Source organism: Anopheles arabiensis, chromosome X (genome assembly GCF_016920715.1).
Source record: "Anopheles arabiensis isolate DONGOLA chromosome X, AaraD3, whole genome shotgun sequence".
Taxonomy (NCBI): Eukaryota; Metazoa; Arthropoda; class Insecta; order Diptera; family Culicidae; genus Anopheles; species Anopheles arabiensis.
The window spans coordinates 23,775,164-23,785,000 of record NC_053519.1 but is presented as its reverse complement, the minus strand read 5'-3'; positions in this window follow the sequence as shown (position 1 = coordinate 23,785,000).

The window sequence follows — 9,837 nt, the reverse complement described above, 5'->3', positions numbered from 1 at the left end:
TCCAAAACACCCGGGTATTTTTTGTAGATCGATGCTGTGATCGATATAACGTCAAGCGGCTTGGTACGAGGCATAAAAAAACATTATGTGCCCCGTTAAAAGAAGCATGATACGTTTTGGCCCTTGATTTTAGATTCGCTTCAGCAGAATCATCTCGCGATGTTGAAGCTAAAGGTTCATGTAAAACCTTTTTCTTGGCCATCTGCCCTGGGTCAGAACTTTTGCGCTTCACTGTAATGAAGCCTTCATCGGATTCATCCATGGGCTCCGCCTCCTTGGGAGAGCCATAGCCAACGAATTAACTGTATGGGGAACAAGGATAACAGGATAAGAGCGGAACACTTACCAAGCACGGGACAAATGAGAGGAGAGCGCACGCGATAAGATGCGAGCGCACAAGAGATGCGAGCGCACAAGAGATGCGAGCCGTACGCACTTGTATCGTTGATGCGCTCAACTCTCTCTAACGGGTAACGCACAGACAATTAAACACACTACACACACTTAACACTGTACAACTTTTACGCACAGCAAGCACAGATCGCTTCTCGTTCAACCAAGCGTACTCAAATCTTCGTGGTGTGTATGGTAGGGGTCAGTGGCTTGACTTTGGCCGTAATCATCCACCTGGAGCGCGTATCGATAACGTCCGATTCGCTTCGTGGTTGGCGACAGAATGATGGTTTTCTTAATTTTTATCATCAAAAATGTCGAAAACACAATGAATTATAGAATAAAATCACGGAATAACACAAAATAACACACTTTAATCCGTGTTTTAATGTTAAATAAGAACTCGCGCAGTCCAAAATATATTTTTAAAGAATATTTAATCGAAAAAATGTGGTAGATAAATTATATTAACAAATTTAATAAATGTAAACAAAGTTTGAATCCGGGGACCTTACGTCAAGTGACGAATTGTCAAAATGCACTAGAGTCCACCACCTGACCGTCCAAATAGACATACAGCGACAACAACGCGCGCGAAAAAAGTAGCTCAATTTTGCAAACAGAGCTACTCGTCGCGCGCGACATTTTTGCTTCATCCTATATAATCGAATTATCTAGTTTTTTTACAAGCGAGATTAATGCCAAACGCAAAAAAATAGATTTGAACACATTTTAACCTATTTTTGTGTGTTTTCAAATAAAAAAACAAGTTGGTTGACTGAGTCAAATGAGCTACTTTGATCTACACCGAGTGAAATGTTGAGCTATTTTTCATCGCGCGCGACGTTGTCGCTCTATGTCTATTTGGACGGTGATATTTTTAAATCCACCTTGGTATAAGCCAAGGTGGAATATAGAGGAGGTGTCTTCTTAGCGTTTGGCATGTTGCCATTTTGAGATTCAGTTTGACAACAGCCGTCGATATTTGTTTACAGGCAGCAGCTGCATTATAACGTGTAAAATGCCGATTTATGGAGTGTGGATGCAAAATACAATTTTTTATTGGTAAAAAAATGTTAATTAAACGAAAACCATTCATTTATCCTATCCAAATACCAGCAACATTCGTCGCATTTGACAACTGCCGTCGATCCTGGTTTTGTGCTTTTTTCTAAAGCCTCGATGCCCAATTGTTCTACATGACGACACCTCCTTTCTACCCACTTTGGTATACAGGGTTTTTCAAGCCACTTCAATGTTGAAACTGGAAATTTCAATCACGTTAAATGTATGCTGAAGGCTGCACGGGTGAATTCAAGTCTGAAAAGCCAGTTCAATACAAAAAGTTTTGTTTTCAAAATCGTTAAACTATTTTTCAATATTTAATTATATTTAATATAATATTTAATAAGCCATTTCGATCTGTCAGTTTGGCGGGCTCTCGCCACTATGGGATAGAAAGAAATTAAATACGTCAAAATGTTCAGTGAGTGAGGTTTTCTGCATCATCCCAACGAATACAGTATAGAAACCATCAAATGAACAAAACTATAAATAGTTTCAATTTGTTATAATGAATTTAATAATTGTTGTTTGCACGTTAAAACACGTTTTCAATGCTAAAAGAAAACAAACCATCAATCATTGAACATTTTGACGTATTGCATTTCCTTCTATCCCATAGTGGCGAGAGCCCGCCAAACTGACAGATCGAAATGGCTTATTAAATATTATATTAAATATAATTAAATATTGAAAAATAGTTTAACGATTTTGAAAACAAAACTTTTTGTATTGAACTGGCTTTTCAGACTTGAATTCACCCGTGCAGCCTTCAGCATACATTTAACGTGATTGAAATTTCCAGTTTCAACATTGAAGTGGCTTGGAAAACCCTGTAAGCCATTTCAATCTGTCAGTTTGGTGGGCTGTCGCCACTATGGGATAGAAGGAAATGCAATACGTCAAAATGTTCAATGATTGATGGTCTATTTTCCTTTGACATTGAAAACGTGTTTTAACGTGCAAACAACAATTATTAAATTCATTAAACAAAATTAAAACTATTTAAAGTTTTGTTCATTTGATGGTTTCCATACTGTATTCGTTGGGATGATTTAGAAAACATCACTCACTGAACATTTTGACGTATTTAATTTCTTTCTATGCCATAATGATGAGAGCCCACCAAACTGACAGATTGAAATGGCTTATACCGATATTGAAAAATAGTGCAACGATTTTGAAAACAAAATTTTTTATATTGAACTGCCTGCTTTTATATTTTTCAGACTTGAAATCACCCGTGCAGCCTTCAGCATTCGTTAAACGAGGTTGAAATTTTCAGTTTCAACATTGAAGTGGCTCGGAAAACCCTGTAAAGGAAGAGAGTGACATAAGTTGTAAATGGATCGAGTTGTGTTTTTTTTTTGCCAACAAGTAAAACCGCAGGAATATCAACAGATTTATTCTCTACTCATCAAATGTAAACTTTATAATTCAATTCGTAATGTAAATTCACTTCTTTATTGAATAGATTTTACCCAAATAAATATACTTTTTCTGTTTTTTAATTACTATCTTCTTAATCTAACGTATTAAAACTATACAAACAATTTAGGTTTTTTAATGATTAGAATTAATTTGAATTAATTCAATCAACCGATGAACTCAAACTGAGCACAATCCGAAGGCAGAAGAATAAAGGCGGAAGAAATAAACCGACACAGAAGAAGACTGAAGATGTTGCCGGTACGACGATCCGTAAACGAATGACGTTTTTTGTTCATTGCCGCGCGCACGATGATCATGACAGCGGCCATGATCAAGTTTGACACACGAAGCACAGTGGCCGCATCGTGGTCATATGTCTAAGATATTACAGCTCGGCTATCCTGACCTAGGATTGACCTCAATTCTATTCTAATTTAAGCAATACGATGCTGTCTAGTAATACATCATGTTATATGTTATTAGACCATTTCCTAAGTTTGTCTACCTCTAAAACTCCGTCATAAGGCATCTGCGTGATCTGAAATCCATCAACATCTCTAATTACATAACGGTCGTGGGGAAGTACTTTATGAAATATATAAGGGCCGCGGAACTTGCAGACGAGTTTCTTATTTGCATTAGTGGAATCTGTGTATTTGATAGCTACCAGATCTCCTTCAGAGAAACTAGGGGCTGGCTTGGTTCTATTGGCTACGTATTGTTCGTTTCGATATTGTGAATATTCAATGTTAGATAACGCTTCAGAACGAAGAAGGTTTAAGTCACGGTTTGTTGTAACATGCTTATCATTAAGAAATTCATGTAATTCGTCTAAGATCTGGCCTCGTTGCTCAATGCCGAAAAGAAGAATCGAAGGAAGAAAGTTTGTGGAACTATGGACAGTATTGTTGAGGGCATGTTCAGCGGATCTCAAATGCGAACTCCAATCAGAATGGTCAGAAGAATTGCATAATTTGCTTAAAATGGGGCGAAGTACACGATTAACACGTTCCACCTGCCCGTTCGCTTGAGGGGAACCGGTTGCATTAAGAACATGAGTGATATCGTTAAAATCAACAAACTCTTTGAATGCGGTTGAAGTAAAGCATGTTGCACGGTCACTTATAATTCGCTTCGGTCTGCTATAATATGACATATATTGAGTGAGAGCTTCACATACTTCATTAGTATTAGTTGTAGCGGTAGCGTATAGTTTTGTAAATTTGGTGAAGGCATCTATGACAACCAATATATATTTCTTGCGAGATGTAATGTTGGGTAGGGGTCCTAAATGATCAATATGCAACGTGTCGAATAGTACGGGTGTCTTTGGAATACTGTACATATTTCGGTTGTTAGTTCTTGGAGGTGCTGAATAGACGATGCATTTTAAACAATTTTTAATGAAGTTCTCAACTCTTGGTTTCATATGAGGGAACCAATAGTGTTGGCTAATGATTTGGCAAGTTTTGCTGATGGCAAGATGACCAATCTTTTCGTGATTGTGTCGGATAATATTGTCTACCATTTCTCGTGGCACATATAATTGAAGATGATTTGTGGAAGACTGACGATATACCAAACCATCTTGGAGGATAAATCCTTGAACAGAACCAGCTTCAAGTTTTTGTCGTAGGGTATTTATTAAGGGGTCTTGGGATTGAGCAATCTGAAGTTGGAAATCAAGATCTAAGTCGCTGATTGCTCCAACGGCTTCAGTTCGGCTTAGAGCGTCTACATGAGCCATAGAAGTTCCAGATCGGTAATGAATTGTGTAATCATAGTTTTCTAAAAACAAAGACCATCTTGCTATTTTAGCCGATGCATTCCTGTTTTTTAAGGTTTCGACCAATGAATTGCAGTCAGTAAAGATTTTTAAAGGCAACCCATGTACGTATACATGGAATCTTTTAAGTGCATAGATAACGGAAAGCGTCTCTAGCTCGTAGCTATGCAACTTTGCCTCTTCTTTTGATGTTGTCTTCGAGAAATAAGCTACAGGATGAAGTTTATTATCTTCTTGTTTCTGTAATAATACAGCACCAAAGCCGAACGCGCTGGCATCGCAATGAAGCTCAGTCTCCTTTTTGGGATCAAAAATAGCAAGGATAGGGAATTGAGTAAGTTTCTCTCGCAATGTTTCAAATGCTTCACAACAGCTTGTATCAAAGTTAAATTATTCATCTTTTTGAAGTAAGTTAGTGAGTGGTTTAGCAATGCAAGAAAACGAAGGGACAAAGCGTCGAAAATAAGAGAAGAGTCCTAAACATCTTCTGAGTTGTTTAACATTAATAGGCATCGGATAATTTCTAATAGCTTGAATGTGCCGATCACTAGGTCGAATACCGAAAGCATTTGCTTTGTATCCTAGATAGTCAAGTTCTTGATGCGCAAATTTACACTTGTCAACGCGAAGCTCAAGGCCACATTGTTTGATTCTCTCTAGAACTGCCTGAAGGGTTTTTAAGTGAGACTGAAAGTCCAAGGAGGCTATTATAATGTCGTCCAAGTAGACGACCACTTTTTCATCATCGATAAATTCACGAAGAATAGAGTTAATAAATCTCTGGAATTCAGAGGGGGCATTCTTAAGACCGAAGGGCATTTTGGTGTACTCGTACTGACCATCAGGGGTGACGAAAGAAGTGTGGGGAATGGAAGATTCTTCCATCCGTATCTGATGGAAGCCGCTTTTGAGATCAAGTAAACTGAAAAACTTTTTGTTGCTGAGATGCTCTAAACATGTTTCAATCAACGGTAATGGGTAATTATCCCTCACAGTAATTTTGTTTAACGGTCGATAGTCCACGCACATTCGAACCTCTCCACTCTTCTTCCGCACGAGTACCAGAGCCGAAGCATAAGGAGAATTGCTAGGTCTTATAACCTTTTCTTTAAGTAAGTTTGAAACGATTTCCTTCACTTGATTACGTTCCCCGTATGATAATCTCCGAGGTTTTGTGAAAATAGGAGTTTGATTAGTTAGATTAATTTTCATACAGTGATTTGATAGTTCATTATTTTTAGAAGTATTATTTATATAAGAATTTTCAAAAATAGACAAAATGGTTGAAGTCTCTTCGAGGGATAGAGAAGGGCCAGTATCAAGTTTAAATTCAGGTTCAAATGTATCAATAGCACAGATTTCACTAAAGGCATTATCTAATATACCAGATTTGCTAACGTTCTTTTTTTGTTCCTCTATAGCTTTTGTAGGGATAATGCAAGTTCGTTTAAACGGGATGTGATCTTTGAAATACATAAGATGAACATTAAGTGCTGGAAGTAGATCTTTCTCTATGATTATTGGCCATGCCATAGATGTATGTGGCAGTATAACAAACATGTGATGGAGAATCGTCTCCCTGAATTGAATTCGGCAGTGTATTTGGCCACGAGTATAAAGATGCGAATTTCCTAAACCTTTGTATTTGGAAGGAACTGGATCAGATAACAGGCATAAAGGTACGATCTTCTCATTGATAAAGCTTACTGGGCTACCTGAATCAAATAAGGAATATTCTTTAACTGTCATGATTATTTTAAGACTGACTTAAGAAAAGAAGCACTCACCTCGTGCAATTCATTTAATGGCAGTGTTTCTGCATTATCGATATCAACGCGATTGGCTGCATGCGGATAAGCAGCAGCGCTGGTTTCAGCATTCGGACAGCTTTTATAGTTGTGTCCCAGCTGGAAGCAACGGAAACAAGCTCCTGGTGGGCGGCGTTGGCGTGTACAAGCACTGTGATGATGACCAAACTGGGAGCAATTGAAACAACGGATAGTTGTTGATGTTGTTCCCCGATTAGTTGTAACCCGTTTGCGATCACTGGAAAAGAGCGTCTCGGATGATTTAGCAACATATCGTGGTCGAATCGTCTCGAACTTGTTCAAAAGTGGCTTCAAATCGTCCACTTTTTCGACCAGAAAACGCATTCCAGCGGTGTGGGACGGACTGCCAAGCCCTTCGAAGATGATGTTAATCAATTCAGGCTCAGGAACGGATGCGCGACAGGCGATTCGCTGCATATCTAATACGTAACGCAGGGCTGTCTCATGGGGCGAGAGACGACGGTTACGCAGCTGTCGGTAGACGCCTTCGGTCGTGGGGGTCACATAAAAGTTTGAAACCAGCTCATCTTTTAATTGTTGCAGTGTTGAAGCACGAGAGGCTTTAGCGACCATAGCAGCAGATCCTTTCAGTAAACGGTACACGTAGAAGAATTTATCACAATCTTGGACGCGGCACAGAGAAAAGTGATGGTCTAGCTCGTCAAGCCATTCAATGATGCACTTTGATGCATCGTCTCCAGTAAAAGGCTCAATAATTCCATCTAGCTTCAAATCGCTTGCCGAAAATTTTCCCGATTGATATTCAAGGATTTGGACCCTTTGGCGAAGCTCTAAAAGTTCCAAGCGTCGTCGCATTTCGTTGAGTTCATTTTCGTTGTCGGCGTTAGCAGGAAGCGAAGAAGAATTCTCATTGTTAAGCGCGATGGGAGCACAAGCTACGGAAGCACTCAAAATGGTGGCAGAATCGGTATCGTTGGCGCCTTTCAAAATGGTGGATGCGCAATTTGCAGCGATGGTAGCTACGGCGGTGGTGGTGGTGGTGGTGGCTATGGCGGTGCTCGACGGGGGGCATATCTCACCTCGTGAGGTTGTTGCGACTGATTCCGCTGATGTTAGTTGTAGAACGTTTTCGGAAAACATATTCGGAATTTGTGGAATAGAAGCCGTAACGGGGACTTCTATGCCCTTACTTTCAAGAGCACACAACATCTCATCTTTTGTAGGCATCGTGATGGCGGATCGTGGCGTCACCCCACACACACATACACACGCACACACTTTTCGCTATACTTTTTATCGTGAGGGTGCAAACAGCAAAACAGGTGTAGTCGATAGGACGTATCCCACTTCTGAGATGTAATGATTAGAATTAATTTGAATTAATTCACTCAACCGATGAACTCAAACTGAGCACAATCCGAAGGCAGAAGAATAAAGGCGGAAGAAATAAACCGACACAGAAGAAGACTGAAGATGTTGCCGGTACGACGATCCGTAAACGAATGACGTTTTTTGTTCATTGCCGCGCGCACGATGATCATGACAGCGGTCATGATCAAGTTTGACGCACGAAGCACAGTGGCCGCATCGTGGTCATATGTCTAAGATATTACAGTTTGTTTTGTTATGTGTTCCATTTATAGTCGTTTCGACTTTTTTTCTTCAACTCAAGCTTATCGATTCGAAAAACGTCATTCTTGTATGTAATTATGTTGAATAAAAATCATTTCTTTTCATTTTTGTGATTTTACGCGGCTGCGCTTTTCTGTTAAAATTTGGCCGGCGTTTGAAAAAATACGTTCACATGGAACTGAAGAGGCTGGAATTGATAAATATTGTTTCCCAAACTTATGCAAGGTAGGATGTATTTCACCACGAATGTGCCAGCAATGTAGAGGATCGTCTTTGGTTTAAATTTTTTTATCCGATAAATATCTATCAAGTTCAGAAACAGCAGATATTCTTGGATTAAAATTGTTAACGGGTGTTTGCTCTTGGAATTTGAATCCTTCCCAAACATCATCATTTTCAAATGTTTCTTGTTGTGAACCTTCATCTGAATGATTTGCTTCCGATTGCAAAGGAATTAATTTGCTAACTAAATTATCGTAGCAAGATTCATATCGAGCAACGTCTCCTAAAAACCTTATTTTTTGAATCGTGGATCCAGCATTATAGCGCTATTGATAATTTCTGAATCAAACATACATTCAAACTTTTCCTTAATACCTCTTATTATTTTTTTGCGTAGTTTAGAAACTTCCTTACACATGTTTTCATTTTCCATTTTTTCATAATTTTTTTTAAAACAGCGATCTTATAAGAACCCCCATTGTTGAAAGTGTGACTATTTTTTCACCTCAATAGTGACTGCATTAACAAGTTCGAGAACACTTGTCGCTTGTTCGATTACGGTCCAATCATGTTTTTCTAATTTTGATGTAATGTTAATTAACGCTACACAGGAAACCAATGGAATTCTGTTGTTAAATCTTTTCAACATTTCGTAAGTTGAATTCCAGCGAATTGGACAAACTTGTTTTAATTTCTGTTGGGCATAGTTTAATTTAGTTTGCATTTCAAACAATTTATAAGTTGCTTTACCACTCCTTTAAAAAAAAAAACATCACAACTCGCTTCGCTTCTTCGACGGTTTTTGTAATAGATGCTTTAATTGCGTTTTTTACCACCAAATTTAACGTATGAGCACTGCATGGCAAATGTGGTAAGTTCAAACTATCGGCAGCAGCCGATGTTGGCTGCGTTGTCAGTCACCAAAATGAATATTTTATTTTCAATATCAAAGCTTTGGATAATCGATGGGATCCAACAGGCTAAATTTGGTGCTGTGAGACTTTCAGATACTTCTTCGCATTCTAATAAATATGAACATGACAATCTATCTTTAGTAATTGTGATATCCTACTAGCACAGAGTACACACACACGCACACCACCTTGTTCGTTACCTTATCACCAACCTTTATATTTGTATTTTAAGCTCTGCGCCTCTCATCCTCTCTTGCATTTCACTCAAACTTTGCTGTTCTGTCTCGATCCCTGAGTTCATCATCCAGCGCCTGTTTTGAGTTCAAATTTATGTTTGGCAATAAACCCCTGACTGCCCTACCAAACATAAGTTCCGCCGGGGGTATTTTCGTCACATGATGAGGCCAGGAATTATATGCTGCCACATAATCGGCAAGAGCTTCTTTCCAATCAAGCTTCCAATCTGTTTTTTATCTAACCAAAGCATAACCTCTTGCAACCCCTGTCCTTCAGTTGTTCCTTCTGCACTTCCTGTGCAGAATCCCTTAAGGGTTTTGTCCTATGCGAAAATCCTTTTATGAACGGGCTTATAAATATTATCATGCCC